Raw genomic sequence first — 21,336 nt, forward strand, 5'->3', positions numbered from 1 at the left:
GTGAGCGTGGAGCTTGGCTTCCACAGGCTGCACCAAAGCCCATCAGGATTGAGGACGCGTGAGAGTCAAAGGGAAGGGCCAGACAGTTGGGAGGGACCCAGCTGTGGGCCACTGGCCATTTAGTACTTTGCTTTCTTCTGAAAAGAATTTTTGCAAGTTTGAACACAGCAGCATGGCCAGAGTTCTCTGTTAAAAAGATCCTTTGGCTATTACCTCAATAAATCATTCTGCCATGGGAGGCCTTTAAATGTCATTTAACTCCACTGTGCTGTCACTAGTTGTCCTTTGGGAACTTTCCTGGGTTTATTTTGGAGCAAGCAGGGATAATGGGAATGAGATCCAGCTGGTACAGAGCGATGGTTAACTTCTTGCTCTTCTACTGGAGGAGACATTTCAGATCCTGAGGAATCTCTCTAGATAGCACAGGTCCCTTGGGAAGAGCAAAATGCAGCTGCTCAAAGCCATGCCTGAGTCTTTTTACCACCTTTGTAGACCAGATTGCTGTTGGAAATGAGAACAGCAATTCTGAGGGACTCTCCTATCATTTCTGGCAGCAAGGGGCCCCCTTTTGAAGAGACCTTGCTATCAGGATGTCTCCCCTGGAGGGAGGTCTGTGCTCATTGGCATTTGGCAAGGCTGAATGACCACTGCCGAATAACGAATAATGATAACAAGGCCTGTTGGCTTTGAAGCTGGTTAGGCAGTGTTGAGAGGTTCTGTCCTACTCAGCCCTCATCTGCTCTGCCAGGTCAATCTGGAAAAAACATTTCCCCATGTTCCAGGCACATTTTATTATGAGAAATGGTCTCTAACTTTGACCATGTTCATGGATGGTCTTTGGGAGAGGTCAGAGCTCCTTAGTTTTTCAACTGAAACTAAGATCATTGAGCAATAGGAAAGCAGGTCCCTGTGTGTCACCAGTCATATCCCTTGTTAAAATGTTCAGTATTATCTATGATTTATTTCATTTTAAGTGTGGACTCAAGGCTGAAGGTGGAGTATAATAGAGTGACATTCAACAGACTTCATTTTAAGAATGTGCTTCTCTTATATTCCTGCTGTCCCCCTTCTAAGTCATCCACTGAAACAGTATAGACCCTGTAGATAGAAACCATCGGAACTTTAAAATGTGAAACACTCTGACAAAATAAAAGAAAAAAAAATACTTGTTACTGTTACTGCTGTAATTTCACTGAGGATAGGTGTCTTGCTCTTTTCATTTGGTTGTTTTCCAAGCTTGGCATTATAGAAGAAAAATAGAATGTCAATAAATTCAACTTTGAACATCTATTCAATGAGTTATTTCCTAGTAGGAAGAAAAAAAAAAAAAATGAACCAGCCTGGGCAGTCTAGAGGGAAACCGTGTAAATGACTTGTAACTAAGAGGATATGACCCTCTGCATAATTCATAATCATTAGTCTAAGTGACACTTCTGCAGTCACTCTGCCAGGGCACTCTAATATGGCGTGGTTGAGACCCAAACAGGCCACTCAGCCGCAGTCTCTGTGTGATCAGGTTTCTCTGAACACAACTCCCTGGAAGGCTATATTTGGGTTACAGAATTTTTTTTTTTTTTTTTTTTTAACAGAAGATGCTGGCTCAGCTTCATCATGTGTGCAATTTAAAGGTTGCTCAAGTGATTCTTTAAAACTGCATAAAAGCAATTCTGCTGTGCCTGGGAGACAGTATTGCTATAATGTTCTGTGCATACATCTGCATGATTTCTCAGAGCTAATTCAAATTTAATGCATTGGTAATTCCTTTTCCGTCGAAGCCACCCAGCAGTAATCTGAAGGTTACAGAATGATCTTCCAGCTCAAATAACACTTTCAGACTAGCATAAATGGAGAGGCAGGAATATAATGGACAGAATTAGGCTTGCAATGATACATTCCACCCTCATTACCACTCAGAGTGAAGCTGACCAGAGTTTAGAGTATTTTTAGAAGGATAATCATAATGGGGTTTTAATAAAACTGAGAGTCAGGCTATAGTAGTCTTTTATCAGAAATTGTATAATAACCAAAATGACAGCATTTTAACAACTTAGAAAATATTTTTCTAACAATCTAAATGATCATTCTCAGGGTAAAATCAGGCTTTGATTAAAGCATTTAGAAGAATTAACTCATAAATCTATAAGGCATCAGAGGCTAATAATTTAGCTTGAATGTCATAAGAACATTGGCATTCAATTAAAGACTGGATTAATAACTAAAAGTAAATTGGAGGATTTAAAAATATTCAATCAACTTTTAAATTTTATTTTAGAAGAAAATTAGATTTTTACAGAAAAAGTTATGAAGACAGTACAGAGTTCCTATAAGTCCCACATGACATTTCCTGGATTATTATTGTGTATAACTGTGGTACATTTTTATAATAGATTAACTGAAATTTACACGTTATTGTGAATAAGTCTGCATGCTTTCTACAGATTTCCTTGGTTGTCTCCTCCTATTTTCTCTTCTATGCCAGAATCCCATCCAAGATATTACAAAATATTTTATCACATATCCTTAGTCTCCTCTTGCTTGTGAGTTTCTCAGGTTTTGTTTTTGGTGACCTGGGAAGTTTTGTGGGGCACTGATCAGGCATGTTGTGGACTGTCCCTCAGTTGGGCTTCGTCTGATGTTCTTTTCATGATTTCCTGGGGTTATGCTTTTTGGAGGACATGTCCTTCTCAGTACGTTCCATCAAGGCTGCATGCTATCCTCATGACTTTTCGTTCTGGGTGTTCGCCTGGGCCACCTGGCTGAGGCAGTATTTGTGAGGTTGCATTTCCCCCCTTTCATACTCTTTCCATTAAGAACAGGTCACTTTGTCCAGCCCACACTTTAGGAGAAAGTAGTTATGGTCCTCCTCCTTGAGGGCAGAACATTAACCTGAATTATTTGAAATTCTTTTACACATTCTCCTTCATTTATTTTTCATTTATGTCAATATAGAGTCATGAATGCTTACTTTATACATTTGGTTATAATTTAATACTATTTTAATGCTCAAATTGTTATATATTTGAACATTGGAACATTTTCATTCAACCTCTATGTCCCTTTAGCATATTCCAAACATTGTGGGGTGCTGTCTTTCTTCCTTCCTTCCTTTCTTTTTCTTGGTTTTTTGGTGTTGAACACTTTGTTACTACAAAAGGTTTCAACCTCATTTTGAATGTTCACTGCCACCATTTCTCCAAAGAGTCTGGTCCTCTTTATTAGAAAATGGATTTCAAATGCAAGATTTGGGTGGTAGTGTTGCTAGTTGCCACAGGAGTGTTGTTTCCATGTCCTCTCAGCTGACAGAACAAGGAAACGCGTATGCGTGTGTAATAACTCATGCGTGTTAACATATCTAGAAATATTTGTGCATGTGACCATCTTTATCTAAATTAAGCTGAACATAAGTTCACCCTGAGGCCTCCAAATCTAATTTTCATGGACTATAGTTGACTTTTCCATCACTTATTTGACACTTTTCTCTCTGACAGTAAAACTTGGCTATGGAGTGTTTTTGCCATTTCTTTTGAGATCAAGGTAACATAGTAACTCAAAGCATTTCCTATGTGATTCTGGTCACAGAACATCTTTCTACTTCCTACTCAACTGATTGACATCACCTAGAAGTATTAAGGCAATTAGCTTATTGGTGATTTCAGAAGTGACTTCTTGCCAAGGACCAAATAGGATTATTCTCATTTTAAAATATGATTCCCTTAAGGTTTAAAAAAATGTTAAAGAGATTGCATGACCATTTCTTGCTCTGTGGTAATTAAACAAAAGCATTTGTTTTCAAGTGTTACCAACCTAGCCAACTTCACAGGAATAAAATAAGTAAAAACTGTTCTTCCCTGAAACCAAGTATTGCTGGTTGGCAGATGTTATCTGTTAGTAAAAGGATTGCAACCAGTAAATGCTGGGGATCAAGGTCCTACTTAATACAAAAACCTGACATCATTTGTGTCACTTACAAATCTGGTATTAATTATTTGATAAGCTTGGGGCTGGTTTGTAACACAGACGTTTTGTTGTATGAATGGTGAATGTCAAGGATGACTTATTACCCTGAACACATTTAAAAGGAAGGCTAATATGATTTCTTATAGGAGAGAACCAATGGCAGCTGCACCAGAGTCAGTTACAGTGTTGTATGTGTGACACGGCCTTGTTTTTCACAGCCAGAGAAAAGGAAGAATAAGTCACACTAATATTTCCATAGTGATGAGGATTTTGCTTCTCCGATTTTTGGACTGAATCTAGAGAAAGGAAAAGTAAAGAGAAAAGGGAGGATTCTTGCTAGTAATCCAAAAGCGGGCCTTCTCAGTGTCCATATGAATTAATGAAAGGTTTGAGAAGTTTACTACGTGAACCTTCAATAGATTATCAGGTTGATAGGCTATGGAGAGGAATATCAACAGCACTATCATTTAATATAGCTGGATTTTCTATAATAAGAATTTTATAAAAAGAAATATCAAAACAGAAGTCATTTGATAGTTTGTGTGTGTGTGTGTGTATAAGATATGTTAATCAAAAATAAAAATAAAAATAAAACTTTATGAGCTCGACTGTACAATATGGTACAAAAATATTCTTAAATTCCAGGTTAACTTATGGGTATTTATCCCACAATGAACAATCTTGGAATTAAACAGAAGGTTAGCTGACAGTGCATTGTCTGACTTCAAAAGCAGTAGCTTATAAAGGAAGATGAATCTTTTCTGCTCCTAATTGATTTGTTCTCTGAAAACTTGGAATTGTCCATATTTTGTTGACAGTTTACTGAAAATGTTGTTACTGAGAATTCTATTTTGTTCCTAGTAGAGTTACATAATACACTGGTAAAAATGTGCACTGGTTTTTGAGCACAGATACATATTCTCACCATGGCCTGGGTAGGGATCCACAAGGCAGAATGTTAATGGAATATACCTAAACACCTCATGAAATATGTAGAATTCAGCCTGCCTCTGAGACCTGGTGTTAGAAATGCAGATGAGTCACATGCACGATTATTAAGTGGTACACCAAGGCTAAAGCCTGCTGTGGATTTTATTACGTCTGGTACAGCAGGGCAGAACTACTTAGGTACTTGCAACAGGGACTTCTGAGTCCCTTTGAAAATATTGTTTAGATTTTCTGGATTTCCATTTCCACTCAACATAGTGGTGACAAAGGAAGGGCCCATCACTGCTATAAAATCTGAATGGGATAAGTATTTAAGTACATGAAGCACATACAAGTTAAACCCAACTTTTGATCAAACCCTTGTTTTGAAAATCAGTTCAAGCAATGAGGTTGACTTAATTGGAGGAAGAAATAAATATTTGTTGAGAAATCATTGATAACTGGGCTGATTTCAGTGATCTACATGATCACACATGTGCACCTTTCCCTCCAGTGGAAACCCAGGCCAGTGTTCCTGGAACTTCCTACGGAAATTAAAGGAGCGGCTCCTCATCTAAATGCTTTTTATTCCCAAAGCCTCAGGATAAACGTGGCTATTCTGCATATTTATGATACAATAATTAGGAATAGAGGTCAAAATCTTAATAAAAAACAAAATGACCAAAAAAATAGAATGTATTCATTTTCTTTTCCATTTTGTCATCCAGGTCTCATCAAGTATTAAATCAAAGGTGCAAAAAATTTTATTCCTAAGATAATGTCTAAATCTGGGAGTGTGATATAAAACTTTCTTCAAAATCTGTGTCCAAAGTAGCTAGTATGCCAAATTATGGAAAGATTCTTAATCATACATTTTTAGAAAAAGAAATAAGTAAAAAAAAAACAAGATCTGAAATGTTCACCTATTATATTTGAAAATTGGAAGAGGTTTGATGATGCTGATGGTAAGTTTGGGTCGAAGGAGGACCTTGGAGAATACTGAGTTCAGTGTGTTTATGTTGGCATAGAGGAGCCTAAAAAGGTTGGTGGCCCCTCAAGGACCACCGACTTGCAGAACAACATGCATAATATTATATCTTTATTTAAGAATGTGAAGTATTCAAAGCACTTTTTTTCTTAAAGAGAACACAAGAAAATATTAATAGCAATTTATGTTGGGGAAAGACACAAAAGAAAAGGGCTTTTATTTCTTTCCTATATCTTTTCTGTATGGCTGTAATAACCCATATATTTTGATGGTCGCATCTAGAAACTTGTCAACAAAGATATTCGATTGATGAGATTATGATTCATTTAAAAATGTTTAATACTTGATATTTAAAATTTTCAACAAATAAGGCCTAAGCTACCTTCTTAAGTCCGTTTGTTCCTACTCCAAACTCTCTCCAACTCCTTAGCTTGTTACTTTTAGAATGGATCATATATCTATTTCTCTGCACATCATGTGTTTTTTTTCTTCTGGAAATATCTTCCTCCCCCTTTGTCAATTTGGTAAACTCCTCTTTACCATTATACATCAACTCAAATATTCTACATCAGTTATGCTATTTTCATTTTCAGTGTTCAAACTAGTGCCTGGAAAATATTGCTTGGCACCAATTTTTTCCCTAAAATGTTTTAAGTATTATGGCACTATTTGAAAATGTGCTTAGTACTCAAGAGATGAGCTACTTAAAAAATGCTTCTATTGGTAAAGTTTAGTATATAACTTGGTTTGTATAATGAACTGGTGATGTTGTGAATTTTAAAGACAGAACAGCAATAGCATTACCTTATAGAGCCATGCAGCTATGTTTGTAACTCTGTTCATTTTCCTTCAAGTATAATCTCTCTTACTGTTCTTCATGCACATTGAACATACTGGCAAGAGCTTGGAAGTTTAAAATTTTCTTTTTTATTTCTTTTTGTTTTCTTTTTTTTTTTCCACCTGCAGGGGAGAGCATGGCAGCCTGCTAAGAGAAGAAATCAAGTGCACTGCATGAAAAATATGCATCATTGTCCTGCGTAGATTGGTTTACTTGCCCTGTCCTTATCAGCTCTGTCCCTTGACAATCACTTTCACACTCAGCTGCACATCATAGCTTGTTTACATGTTGCAGTGATGTTTACTCCCTAAGTTTATTTGATGTTGGTCATTGGAAAACATTATCATTTAAATTGGTTCCTGTAACTAATGAGCATATGTTTCATATGTGTTTCACAGGAATGAACCCGTGGAAAAATCAGTGTGTGAAGACTGTTTCTGTGCAGTCATTCTAGCCAGGGTGTAATGCCAAATTTTAAACTGTCTGGGTGCCAAGGAAGAGATCTGCTGTGGCTCAGATGATATGTAGAATTTCGTGAAGATGACAGGAAAACTAAAACCAAAGCTGTGATAATTATAAGCTAAGTTAAGAGAAATTTTGAGTGTAAAATGCTTAAAACTTGCTTCGGGACATTTTGAATGTATTGAATGAAATAATTATTCCCTTCAGACTTGCTGGAGGGAGATTGCAAGAATGTCAGATTCCTCTCTACTTCTAGAGATGGCTGTACTGGGTTACACGGAAAATGTGCAGAAGGTACTAATCGGTAGTGATTCTGTGGAGTGTGATGCGTGGTACCCAGATCCATCTGATTTGCACGTCCCTTTAACTTTGAGAGCGTGAAATAAGGCCACCGAACCCAAAGCAGAAAGAGAAGGGTAATTGGGAACAAGATGCAGAATCTGAAACAAAATTCTGTAGAAACAGAAAAACAACCATTGAAGCGAATGTCACATCCTTTCAATGCTATTCTGTGCTGTGAATCCCCTTGTTTTCCTGGTGAGTCATATGCTTGCTCAGGCTCAGCTCCATGTCTTCTATAAGGGTGACTTGATCCTGATGAGCGGTGGACAAGGAAGGAGGGCCTGGTCTATCCGATCCTGCTTTCTCTCAGTCGTAGTTCCTGGCTCTGGGATGGTGTGACCCAGTCAGAGCCAAGAAATGTGTGTTCTTTGGTGGGGACTGCTGAAAGAAATGTGTACCCATTTTCCCAGTCCTGAATCTGGGACTGTACAGCTCTGACAGTCAACAGGGACAAGAGCTGGGCCAATATCCAGAGAAAGACCAGGTCCTCTGGCATTTTGTTTGAAACCCAGGACTTCTTAGCAACATGACCCAACAACTTGCCATTTTTACGTTGGGTTTTCTAATACATGAAATAGAAAGGATTCTGATGTATGATATGATCATTAGATCATTTCATTTACAAGTATACATCATTGAAATTTTATGAAAATATTGAACCAGATACTCAATAAAGTTCTTTCTTCTCCTAAGAACAGCTGAACCTAGAAACCAATCCTTCCATAATGTCAAAAAAGTATCAAGGGAGAGTTTAAACCTTGGCTACAAATCACATGTCAGGCATCACCCCAAATTTCTTATCACCTTTTCCAGCTCTCAATATTATTTCCATTACCTGTTCATATATATTTTAAATATCACTTGTAATCTTTTGCAATGGGAGACCATTTCTTATTGTATAATGAAACAGCAAAACTTGCTGCATTAAAACATTAATGTTTTAACTTGAGAGCTGGATTTTCAGAAATAGCTTTGAAATGTCACTGTAAGAATGGCTTAGCTAGATCTAGAAATATCTTTGAAGGAGACATGCACATTTATGCTTGTAAAACATTGTGTATAAAAATAAAAAAGAAGAAAATTAAATGCCCATTGCTAACAGAATTGATACATACTGGTATATATATATATATATATATATATATATATATATATGGAAATATTACTCTGCCAAGAAAACAGATAAAATGGCTTTATGTAACGAGATGACTAAATCTTTGAAACAATGATGAATGAATAAACAAATCAAGGTAGACTATTTATGTACCATTTTTAGAAGACTCAGAAATCTATGCAATCAACTGTATTTAAACATCAAGAGAACGATAAAGCCAAATTCAGGATGGTGTATAAATCTTACAGTTAACACATTGTTGACATGCATACAATTGTGTATGTTGTGTTTGAAAATTCATGAGAAAAAATTCATTCCTTCATTCAAAATATAATAGAATCCAAGATTTAATTTGGGTAGAAATGGAAAATTTCTCAGATTCAGGAGTGGGTCCAACATCTCAAGTATTTCCCTTCCCTCACCCCACTTTTTACAATGCCAGGGGTCAAACCCAGAGTCTTAGGCCAGCACTCCACCACTGAGCTGTACCCCAGCTCCACCTTCCCATTTTTTAATACACATCAAAAATTTAGTACCACCTTTTCTTTCTAAAATTTGTTTGACCTCTGATTTGACAGGTATAGTCTCCCCCGCCCCACCCCCACTCATTTTCTTTAGAAAGCATTGTTTTCTTAAGGAGGTTACTATAGAGGTAAGAACAATGAATCTAAATTGACTATAGACCAAAGATGCAATAAATGCTGTACTGTTTATTGGTTATATAATTTCACAGAAATTACTTAGCTTCTACAAATTTTGCTTAGATCATCTTTAAACTGAGCTCAAGTATAGTACCTACCTTGCTGAGTTGTGAAGATTAAATGAGACAAGTGCCTATAATAAAAACAAATGTCTATAATAAACTTGGTCACAGGCCTGGCAGCTAGTAAACATTCAGGAGATGGTAATTATTATAATTATTAAATCAGTAAGCATTCACAAAGAAAAGCTGATGAAAAATTATTCTTGACTATCCAAAAAAAAAAAAAAAAAAAAAAAAAAACCAAAAAAAAAACCCTCCTGATTTCTTTGGATATATATTTGTACTAGAAAGTACAAAAAGAGTGTGGATCACCAGCATTGCAGGATTTCCTCTTTCAGTTTACATTGCCAACCCTGGAAGTCAGTTGAACTTCCAGGGAAAGAAAGATGTTTGATGAATCTAGTAACAAATCTACACTTGGTTTTCATGATTCATGACATATGGGAACTTAAACAAATAAACAAACAAAAATTACTTGTAACAACAGAACTCTGTGGAACTAAGAAATTCTAGGCTAGCTCTTAGTGTCTACTGTATGCAAGTATTAATAAACAAAACCTGCCAAATTTGTAAACATAGAATGCATGTATATACAAGGATCTGTCTTACCCATAGCACCATGGCACACATTACACTATCTACATCAGCAAATAGTTCATAAAGTGAGTATATTAAAATAGTTCAGTAGTCAAAACAATGACACACTAATGTTATAATGGCCCAAGACATGAAAAATGATAGATTGCAACAATTTAACAATACCCCATACTTGAAGAAATTTATTCTTAATTGGGGCATCTCAGTAAATAGGAAAACATGCCCCATACTATTTGATAATTTTACTCCAGTTTCAAAAATATGCAAATAGAAATTTGGTTCATTAATACTTGCAAAAATTTGTCTCTTTTCTTACCAAATATAGATGTTTTCTGTGTGCTTTAAACACATTGTGTTTTTCAATGAATAACTGTGAGTTATCTCAAATTTGCCTTAGGGAAAAATGTTACCATTGAATACAGTTATATTCAGTTGAAGTTGTAACTAAATGATTTTTTCTCCTTCCTACTATACCCCTGACTTCTCTTCACCTGAAAGTCATGAATATACATACATTTATAAATATATATACATATATAAATATATTTTATATATTTAAATATATAATATTTATATATAAACACATATTCATAATATTATATATTAATTTATAACATATTATAAATTAATATATAATATATTATTAAAAACATATGTTATATATAAATAATATATATTATATAAATTATATATATTTGTATATTTTATATATTTAAATATATAATATGAGACATATATTACACATAAAAGTTTTATAAAAATCCAATGTGTAGTCCTGCACAGTGTTGTTTCCGTGATAGTATAATATATTAATTTCTTGTACATACACCAAATAATGTACTGGGTATTTTACTAAGTTGCCATCAAATTGGCACTTTAAAGTTGCCTACAAGAGAGAAACAGTGAACCAAATTTGTAAGAGGTTCTGTCAGTGAGTATCTTGGGCAGAAGTGGCATTTGTGTGACGTTTCCTGCCAAAGTCTTCTGAGTATTGGCCTCACTTCTAACTCAGCACTGGAAAAAGAGACTTGTGATCTCCCATGATTGTTGGTTCAGGTCTTAAGGTCGTAGACTCTTTGTTATGGTTTAGAATTGAAGTGTCCTCTCAAAGTTCATGTGTGAAGCAATGAAAGAATGTTCACAGGTGAAATGATCAGGGTTAAGAAAGCTTTAACCTAATCAGTGATTTAATCCACTGATATGGATTAACTTGGTGGTTACAATGGTCAGGTAGGGTGTGTTGGATGAAGCAGGAATATGGGAACATGCTTTTTAGGTTTATATTTTGTTCTTGGTGAGTGAAGCTCTCTATCTGCTTCCTGTTGCCATGTCTTGAACTGCTTTCCTCCTCCACATCTTTCAACCATGATGTTCTGCCTTACCTTGGACCCATAGCTCTGGAGTCAGATGACCCCAGATGGAACCTCTAAAACCATGAGTCAAATAAACTTTTCCTCCTCTGCCTTGTTTGTCACAGGGATGAACAACTGAAACTGACTAAAATGTTCTTACATATTCACATCACCAACATATAGCCTCATGCCAGGCAGTAGTCAGCAAATATTTACTATTTTATAAAATGGACAGACAAAAAGAAAGCATCAAGAGCAAAACAGTGTTTTAGATTATTAGGCTTATTTTAAATTAAAACCCATTCTATGCAGATACTTAGGGACAGAAGATGACATAGAACAGAGGGGTCATGTGGGAAGAGTTGCATTCCATGCTTTACTGGGTGCTTGGTGAACTCTGGGCATGGTGCTAGTTACGCACGCATGCACAATGTGTCCAAATTATATACACGTGGGGTTTGCTCTGTGCCAGGAAGACCTATTTTCAGTTTTGAGGGGTAGCAAAACAAAAATTCATTTGATCTTTCCCAAGGGTAATTATAAATGAAACTGAAGTACCTCTGAAGTTCAGGACAGTTCACCAGAACTTTTCTTTGTTTGCTGTGTTTTCTATTTCTTTTTGACTTTCTTGAGTTCACGAGGGTTTCATTCCAAATAGATTCATTGATGTAACAAATGAGGTTTTATTTTAATTTCCAACTGGCTAAATCAGAGTGTGATATTAGTTTGGGAGGGAGATTTTAGTGTGATTTACAGTGTGAAATCTTCCTCAAAGAGGATCATGAAAGTGAGGTTGTCAGATGATCAATTCGGGATGAAGTTGCAGTTTTAACTTTCAGGTGTCTAGTGAAAAAATAAGTTTGTCTTTCCCATTTTCATAAACTCATGGAAGTCTTGTTTTCTTTATGGCTTTTAAAACTTGTAATTGTTCTTTATGGTTATACATGACAGTAGAATCTATTTCTATATATTTACACAACCTTGGATTATATCTTAATCTAATTAGGATTTGTGATATACATGATGGTAAGCTTCACTGTGGTGTATTTATATATGTACCTAGGAAAGTTATGTCACATTCATTCCAGTGTTTTTCTTATTTCTATCCCCCTGCCTTCCCATCATTGCCTTTTGTCTAATCCACTGAACTTCTATTCTTCCACTCTCCCCCTTATTATGGGTTAGCATTCACATGTCAGAGACAATTGTTGACCTGTGGTTTTTGGGGATTGGTTTATTTTACTTAGCATGATAGTCTCCAGACCCATTCATTTACTGGAAATTAAATGTCATTCTTCTTTTTTTAAAAGTCATTCTTCTTTATTATTATTAAAGTCATTCTTCTTTTTTTGCTGAATAATATTCCATTATGTATATATTCCATAATTTCTTTATCTATTCATCTGTTGATGGGCTTCTAGATTGGTTTTATAACTTAGCTATTGAGAATTGTGCTGCAATAAGCTTTGATATATATGTGGCTTTTTTGACTGCCACAGTGGCAATAAATGACCATTTCTAACATCACTGACATTTTGAGCTTTAGCTATGGGTTATCTCATAGAATTGGGAAACAATCTAAAGCAATCTCAATGTGTGTATGTGTGCACAGGTGTGTATGTCTGAGCATGTGGCTGTGTGTGTCTGTACATACACATACACATGTGAAGTGATTAACATTCTGAGTAGATAGGAATTATACTGTTTGATATTCTGTTTTCACTATATAAATCCCATTCAAGACAATAGGGAAAACTTCACTAATTCGAAGAACATTGATCATACACTATCTGGATAATTTTGAGTCATTGATGTTTTAATTAAAAAAACAGTAGCACATCTATTTGACTAGGGAATCAAAACTATTTAGAATTGTGAACCATTTTGATGAGATCCATATTGGATTAGTGAGGTTTTTCTGTTTGTTTCCCTAAAGGACAAAATTGAGTGGAAAAATATTGTTCACATCCAACATAGCTTGGTCTTCTTCCTCCACTTTCAACCACATCAGTTTGATTTATAGTTTCCTCTCCTCCTAAGATGAGGTCTGTGAAAACATATATATATATATATATATCAAATAATGGGATATATATATTTACACACACAGGACATACTATATATATATATATATATATATATATATATATATATAGTACAGGACACTTTGAGAACAGTGTCTTCACACTCTGATGTCTAACTAAACTGGAATCCTGAAATGTTCTATATAATTGAGTCTCAGTAAAATGATAGAATTGCAAATGCATAATTTACTTTTGTGAGCCAGGTGATCACAAGCTTAAAAGTTTATAGGTCTTTTATTTCCTTCTAGATCATGGGTAGACTACATATTGACCATACTAGAATTTTTAGAGGAATTTGTTGTCTTTTTATGAATAGGACCACCCTATGAATGTTCAGCTATTTTCTGAGAGCAGCAGCACAGGGATCATTCAGCTGTTGCCTAGGGTACCAACACACAGGCTCTGCTGAGTTACTATAAATTTTGGATTCCAGAACATTTGAGGTTATTGGGATAAATAATGTACTTCTCCACACTTAGTGTTTATCTTGCCTTGACATGATCTGTGATAGGTTTCTCTCAGGAGTATAAGGTGCTTTTTAAATGGGTTCCAAATTTTCCGTTGTATCCATGTGAATTATGTACGAGTCCTAAGGCTAGAAATGAAAGCAAGTGTTCTTTCTCAAATGTCAAACTTGGTTAGCTATTTTGCTTTTGTTGCTTCTCATTGACAAAGACACTGAAGATCCAGGAGCTGAGTCACCTACCTGAAGTCACCCAGCAGAGAAGTAAAATCAAAATTCAAGTCAGATTCATTAGTGTTGATCCCCCCCCCACCACCACCACTGCATTATCTCTGCTGCGATTTGGGGAATATGATAAAATCTCAGTATGAAGAAGTAGTATAGAAAAATGAGTCTACGTGAGGGTAGGCTGCTCATAATTGGTAGCATGCTGAGAAAAGGTATTTTTGTAACTTAAAAATGAAGGAGGTACCTGAGATCTAGACTAATGCTAAGTGGAATTCTTAATAAGAAAAAAATTTCCTTTTACTCAGAGAACTGGTTCTGAATCAGTCAATAAAAATGTCAGTATACAAATAAACTGGTCATTATGCTGCAAACAGCAGCAGTAATATTCTTTAACAAAGTAGGAATGATTGTGTGATTTTTCTTCCCTTCTTCTACCTCTGGGAAAACTTTTTGTGTTGTAGGGTGTGCTTTATACTACAAAGTAGTCATTCTCCTCTGTCACTCTCTTTTACACACACACACACACACACACATTGTTGGACTTCACTTTCAAAAAATGTCCTTGAATATACCTGGAAAGCAAACAACACAGGTAGCAGGAGGATGAGGACATCAAGAAGGCACAGAATCAGCCAGGAAGCTCAATAACATAAATGTGAGAGGAACGATAGGTGGAGAAACACTTGATAAGTTTCAAATTATTATTATAGGGTATGAGAAATTTATACAAACCTGGACCTTTAAATAAATAATAGGTAGTAGTCTTTCTTATCCCAGATTTGTTTGAAAAAATATCTACAAAATAAACAAAAATTGCATAAATCTCACCACTCTGAGAAAATACTGCTAAGATTGTGATGTATCTTGGACATTTACCACATCATTAAAAGACCTAAAAAAAAATCTGGGTAAGAACCCACATAGTATTTCTGTAGGTTCTGTCCATTGGCTGCTTGTTCCTTCCTGTCTTACCTTTCCCTCTTCTCAGCATCAGAAAAAACATTTAATGGAGGCATGACAGCAGCTTTTGCTCTCTATTGAGTGCAAATCTCTGGAGACCAAACCCAGTGCTTTCAGTTCATGTGAAGACCCAAGGTAATAATGAATGCTGCACCCCCTCTTAGTAATTTCACACTGCATCCCCAGAGTTGCAGCTTTGGTGGTTCATCATTTACCCTGAGTCATTTTTGAGGGTACTGTCACAATGGTGGATTTCAGGGACTGACCTCAGGACTGGCCCTGGGTACAGAATGGTGTTGTTCAGTTCACATCCTTTTCTTAACTTCTGGGGAGACTGGAAAGCTTGTGCCAAGCTGAAATGCTAAATTTGTATTTAATGACATTTAATCTTTTATTAAAATGTAACTCTGTAACTGAAAAGCATAGGAAATGCAGCAAAAGTATTATTAGACATTCAAACACATTTACTGTCAAACACATTGGATTTTCCACTTGCATTATTCCCAGTGCTACAAAAATACCCATCCATTATCCAACATTTGTTCATTTTTTTTATAACTACAATACCAAACAAACTCCCATATAAACTAGTGTTCCTGTCTGCATTATCTTACTCAAAATGCATTTTCATACATTAAGAAAAAGATAAATCTATTCTGCTGCAGGACAATATTCCATTTCCCAATTCCAGGTTTTCTTGGAAGTTGGACTTTAATCTTTTAGCTTGTTACTTTAATTTATATTTTTGCATAAGTTGTTTCAATCGCTGAATTCAAATATCAAAATAATATTAAAAAGATGGCTTTACTTTCCCACCTTTTCCTGGTCTAGTTTTATTTTACTTATCTATACTCTATAGACAATCTCATTTTAATTAAATTCTTGTGTTATAGTCCATTGTTATTAAAAAAATACAACTTTAGTTTTGTTCTCTTTATATATTTTTATCCAGAGATGGTATTTTTATGAGTATATACATGTATAATAGACTAATATTATATTGATAAAAAATAAATATTTTTTATGGGGATATTATACACATATGGATGCTATTATATAAGGAAGCTTTAAGTTAGGCATCTTTACAAAGACATCAATATCAATATTAGATTCATTCTGTCAAAGTAACATTATATATAGTCATGTGATCTATATGTAATTCTGTTTATTAAAAATGTCTTTACATGTATGTATATATATTTATATCAATTGCTTTATCTGAACATCTTTCTATAACAGTACAAATTTATTCATTTTTTTTAATCCACAGGAAATGAGATCTACCATAGTTTAATCAGTGCCCTGCTGTTGGATGCTTGAAACTTTTATATTCTTTTGTATGACAAAGTATAGTACAAAGAATAAGTAGTTTCATAGTCATTTTTTGTGTGTATGCACAGTTACATATGTAGACTCAGTTTCCAGAGGTGAGATTACTGAGTTAAGGACAAATTGCCTTGGTGTTAGACTGAAGAGTGTCCCCTCCAAAATGTCTATAGCCTCATTCCTGGAACCTGTGAAGATGTCACACTGCACTGCAGAGGATGCTTTGAAGATGTGAGGAAGATTCAGAATCTTGAGAGGGGAAGTTACTCACATGAATTACTCACATGAGTGTTTGTGGAAGAAGGATGAGGAACACTGGGTGATGCAGATGTGATTTGAGAAGGACTTGACCCACCATTACTGTCTTAGAAGATAGAAGATGAGAATCAGGAAACAAGAAGGTGGGCTGTCTCTGGAACCTGACAGTGACCCTCAATTGACAACCACAAAAATTCGAAATGTATTCTCCCATAGTCTCCAGTGAAGAAGGTAGCCCTACCTTTAACCCAGTGAGACTCATGTTGGACATCTGTTCTACAAAACTATGAGGTACTAAGTTTATTTTGTTTTAAGCCTCTAAAGTTATGGTCACTGGCTTCTGCAGCAATAGAAAACTAATATAGAATCTGGACTATTTAATACTCTAATCAGCAATCCATGAGATTGTTTCCCTATATTTTCACAAACAGAGCATACTGGCAGACCAAGACTTTTGCCAATCTAATTGGAGAGAGAGAGTGTGTCAGTGTGATTTTAATTTGCATTTCTCTTGTTATGAATGAAGTTAAACATCTTTACATTTATGTTTATTTATATAAAGTGAATGTGCATGTTTGCTTGCTCTTATTTCTATTGGGTTATTAATAGTTCCTAATGAAGTTCTTTACATATTCAGAAGATGAGGACTTTTTACAATGTGATAGGAATTGCATCAATTTTCCTTAAATCATTCATTTTCCAGGGGAATTTGAAGAACCTTGGCCTCTTCATTATTTTCTCTAGTTTCTATGAATTTTTCATCAGATTGTTATGAGTCTCTGGATAACACAAACTAAAATACCACCAAGAGAACACATATGTGAGAGAAGAAATTTTCCAAAAGAACTTCAGAGTCAACTCTTGGCGTTTTCCACCTCTTCACCTTCAGCTGGAATCACTGTTCCATGGCTCCTTCCTAAGACCCAGACCTCAGGTCCAGGAGCAGCTCAGAATTCGAGAGTTGGGTACCACTAAGAAACAAGGACTGCATTATAAGACCATGATTGCAGCAACTAGAGCATTTTGTAGCACATTCTTCAATTAAAAATTATATTCTTAGACTTAAAGCTGTCCGAGAACCAAGGCAGTAACACTCGGCATTTCACGTCAGCAGAGGCATGGTGTTATTATTCACAGTGAAATGCTGACAGGCTCTTCTCTTCAGTGACACCAGCTAGCACAGGTTATAATTACCCTTGTTACATCATTGCTTTTCCCTGCTATGGGCACAGCAAGCAGCTCTTGCTTGGGAGACAGATTTGTGTTTATAGCCAAAGAGTTGTTCCTTTTTAATTCAACCCAGGTTTGCTGACTGCTAGGAGGGGGCAGGGAAGAAAAACTGTTATAATTAGAGTATCATGAGGAGAAACAATAAACACTTAAACGATGAGGAGGCGATCATCATGCAGTCTGAAACAGAAGATCAGGGTTTAAGCCAGGCATTTCTGACAAGGATATCAGTAGTAGGTTCATTAACTGCCCTCTCTGCTTTCAGAATATTTTAAATGTGGCAATTTACATTAAAATGGATTTAGTGACACCATCTTCTCATTACTGTCAGTTTACATTTGGGTTCATAAACTATAATTGTAAATAAAATATGCTTTTCATTACAATGTCTATTTAGGAGAATATGGTAGGAAATTAGAGGCATAATCATGATTTAAATTATTAATTCAGTGATATTTTTCAGGTGCCGTATGTACATACTTCACTGTGTATAATGAGTATGCACACGGTGGTTGAATTAGGTCTAGATCTTTGTGCTCTGCCTCCCATTCTCTTTCCTATCTTGCTTTGTGTTTGCTTCTTGACCTCTTCACAGTGGGATGTGTTAAAGGGGAGGTTTCTCAAGCAGGCAGCCTGCTATTATCTATGCCATTATTTTCATCTCATTTCTCCTACTGGGTTTCAAAGGGGCCCCTGATAAATGGCATCCCCTTTCCTTCCTCTTGTTCCGAATATGTTGAGAAATAAAAAGTAACAAAATATAGGAAATCCAAATATTGACCTTATGGCCAGAGAATAAATTGAAGGATGTTACTTAATCTGTGGGACATGGAATGCAGAATGAGAGATTTTTGGTTTGTCATGATCAAAAGGGGCAGAGCAGACTTCTCCCTCCAGTGGAGTGAATAATGACTGTCCAAAAATATCAGGTTCTGATTGCTGGAACCTCTGTTATTTTCTCTGGCAAAGTCTTTGCAAGTATGATTAAATTAAGGATATCATGATGAGATTTTTCCTGGATTAACAAGGTGGACCTTAAATAACTTTAGAAAAGTCTGGCATTTGCTGGTAACTGGATGGAGTTAGAGAATATCATGCTAAACCAAATAAGCCAGTCCCACAAAACTAAAGGTTGAATGTTTTCTCTGATATGCTGATGCTAATTCACAAAAAGTGGGGCAGTGCTAGGGCAGAATAGAGTTACTTTAGATTAGGTATGGGAGTGAAGGAGAGGAAGGGGAATGAGCGTAGGAAGGATTGTAGAGTGCAACGACATTATTACCTCATGTGCATATGTGACTGCATGACCCATGTGAGCCTACAACATGTACAACCAGAAAAATGAGAAATTATACTCCATTTATGTAGTTATCAAAACACATAAATGTATTCTACTGTCATGTATAACTAATTAGAACAAATTTAAAAAAATAAAAAAAGAAATGTCTCTGGAAGAAAGAGACTGATGAAGAGCCTGGACAGATAAGAGACAAAAGACAACGTGACCGTACAGGCAGAGATTGTGGTGGTGCAGCCCCATGAGCCAAGGAATGCCAGTAAACCAGCAGCTGGGAGAGGCAAGGGGCAGATTCTTCTCCAGAACCTCTGCAGGTACTATGACCATATTGACCCATTGATTTCATTACAGTAAAACTGAATTTGGACTCTGGCCTCCAGAATGGCTAGAGATTATGTTTTTGTTGTTTTAAGCTTCTAAATTTGAGGTGATTTATTATTACAACAACCTGAAGAAACTAATGCCCTTCTTGACCATTTCTGGCTGACAGGCCCAGGAGGTGCTGAGGATGAATGCTGTCATGAAGAAGAAGAGCTGAGAGGAATATTCATGCTGTTTGTGTTTCCAGATGTGCTATGCAGGTGCATCTATACACTTTTTGTGGAACAGAGTGGTTAAAGAAAAGGGAGGAGGACAGGGATGTGTTCAGGGTAAATCCTTCCTTGTAGAGCCTTCTCTTTTCCCTTGAGTCATGGAAATTCTTAAATTCTAACAACAATTGCAGTGTTGAAATAATTTGGGGGATTTAAATATTAGGTGGTGCATGTCTGTAATCCCAGTAACTCTGTTGGTTGAAGAAGGAGGATTGTACAATAAAGGCTGACCTCAGCAATTTAGTGAGACCATGTCTTAAAATAAAAAAACAAAAATACTGGAGATATAGCTCAGTGGTAAAGTTCCCCTGGGTTGAGGACCAATAATAGAAGAAAATATGGTCATTGCTAAATCTAAATAAAGACTGCAGCTGAAATTAATTTCCGTATCAGAAAACTGATGGCCAAGATTGACATTAAGTTAGTACAAGAACAGAAGTCATCTATGAAGTTGAAATTCACTTGTTTCTTACCTCATAACCACCATACATATTGAGTGATCAAGGAAGAATTGTTATCTTTTTTTTGTTTGTTTAAAGAAAGAAATCACCTTATAGCAAAATTATTAAATTCTCTGCTCATATTTATCAAACAAAATGGTGTTACCCACTGTAATGAGCCTCATTTTTTCTATTTAAAAATATTTCCTATCAATATTAACAATCATGCAGAGAAACTACTATATTTATCTATTTGAAATTTCCTCTTTTTAAATGTTTTAGCATGGCTTAAAAAACTTGCAAACCAGGGAAAGGCTTGTAAAACAATCCAAAGATGTATAATAAAAGGAAAGTACCACCTACTGACCTTGCTTCAAAGGAACATGATTCATGCAGCATAAATGTTCATTCATTATTTGTGATCTCCTCTTTCACATGGCCTTCCTAATAGAATGTGTTAAGTATTATTTCCTGTAATAGATCTAAGTAGGCTAATGTTTAGTCAACAGTATTTATTAAATGCCCACTGTATGCAAAGCATTAGTCAATGGGGAAAAAAAAAAAAAAAAAGATGCCTACCATGCAGAACTCACTTTCTAGTGGTGACTGTAATATAACTCTGGAAGTTTTTTTTTTTTTTTTTTTCTTTTAACCCAATTAGAGTAACATTTTTGCTCAACATGGGCACATATAAGTAATGAGAATGAAGTCCAGAAGCTTAGGCATGATGTCAAAATCCCACAAGCAAGGGAGAATGATCATTTTCTTTCTTGCAAATGCTAACTGTCAGGCAAAATGTTTGAATAGACCATACCTGCTCACTGCAAGAGTAATAAAAAGAGGTGATAATATTCTACTGAATCCTCCACATCTTTTTCTTTTCTAAAACAGGTACTGTAGGCCAAAAAGGAAGTGGGACAGAAATTCAGAAAATCCAGTAGACTCACAATCTATGTGAGTCTAACAGCTTTTTATATACAAGAAAAAACAAGTAGCTAAAAAATTAGCCTTCTGTAACCAAAAACATTTTTCACAAATGATACTTTGGAAGTTACAGAAACATTATAAATAGTATCAAAGAAACTTCTTGCATTCTTAATAAATGAATTGCTGTATG

General features: G+C 35.6%; 1 protein-coding gene across 1 annotated transcript in view; it reads left to right on the top strand.

The window, feature by feature from the left end:
• Positions 1 to 20,749, top strand: part of LOC306663981 (uncharacterized protein) — a 326,186-nt gene extending 305,437 nt beyond the window's left edge. Inside the window, exons 3-5 of the transcript XR_013764604.1 lie at positions 7,109 to 7,709; positions 16,346 to 16,950; positions 19,677 to 20,749. The gene's annotated coding sequence lies outside the window, so the exon portion shown is untranslated. The remainder of the gene's footprint in view (positions 1 to 7,108; positions 7,710 to 16,345; positions 16,951 to 19,676) is intronic.
• The last annotated feature ends 587 nt before the right edge of the window (positions 20,750 to 21,336 follow it).

This window comes from Sciurus vulgaris (genome assembly GCF_902686455.1).
Source record: "Sciurus vulgaris genome assembly, chromosome: 6".
Classification (NCBI taxonomy): domain Eukaryota; kingdom Metazoa; phylum Chordata; class Mammalia; order Rodentia; family Sciuridae; genus Sciurus; species Sciurus vulgaris.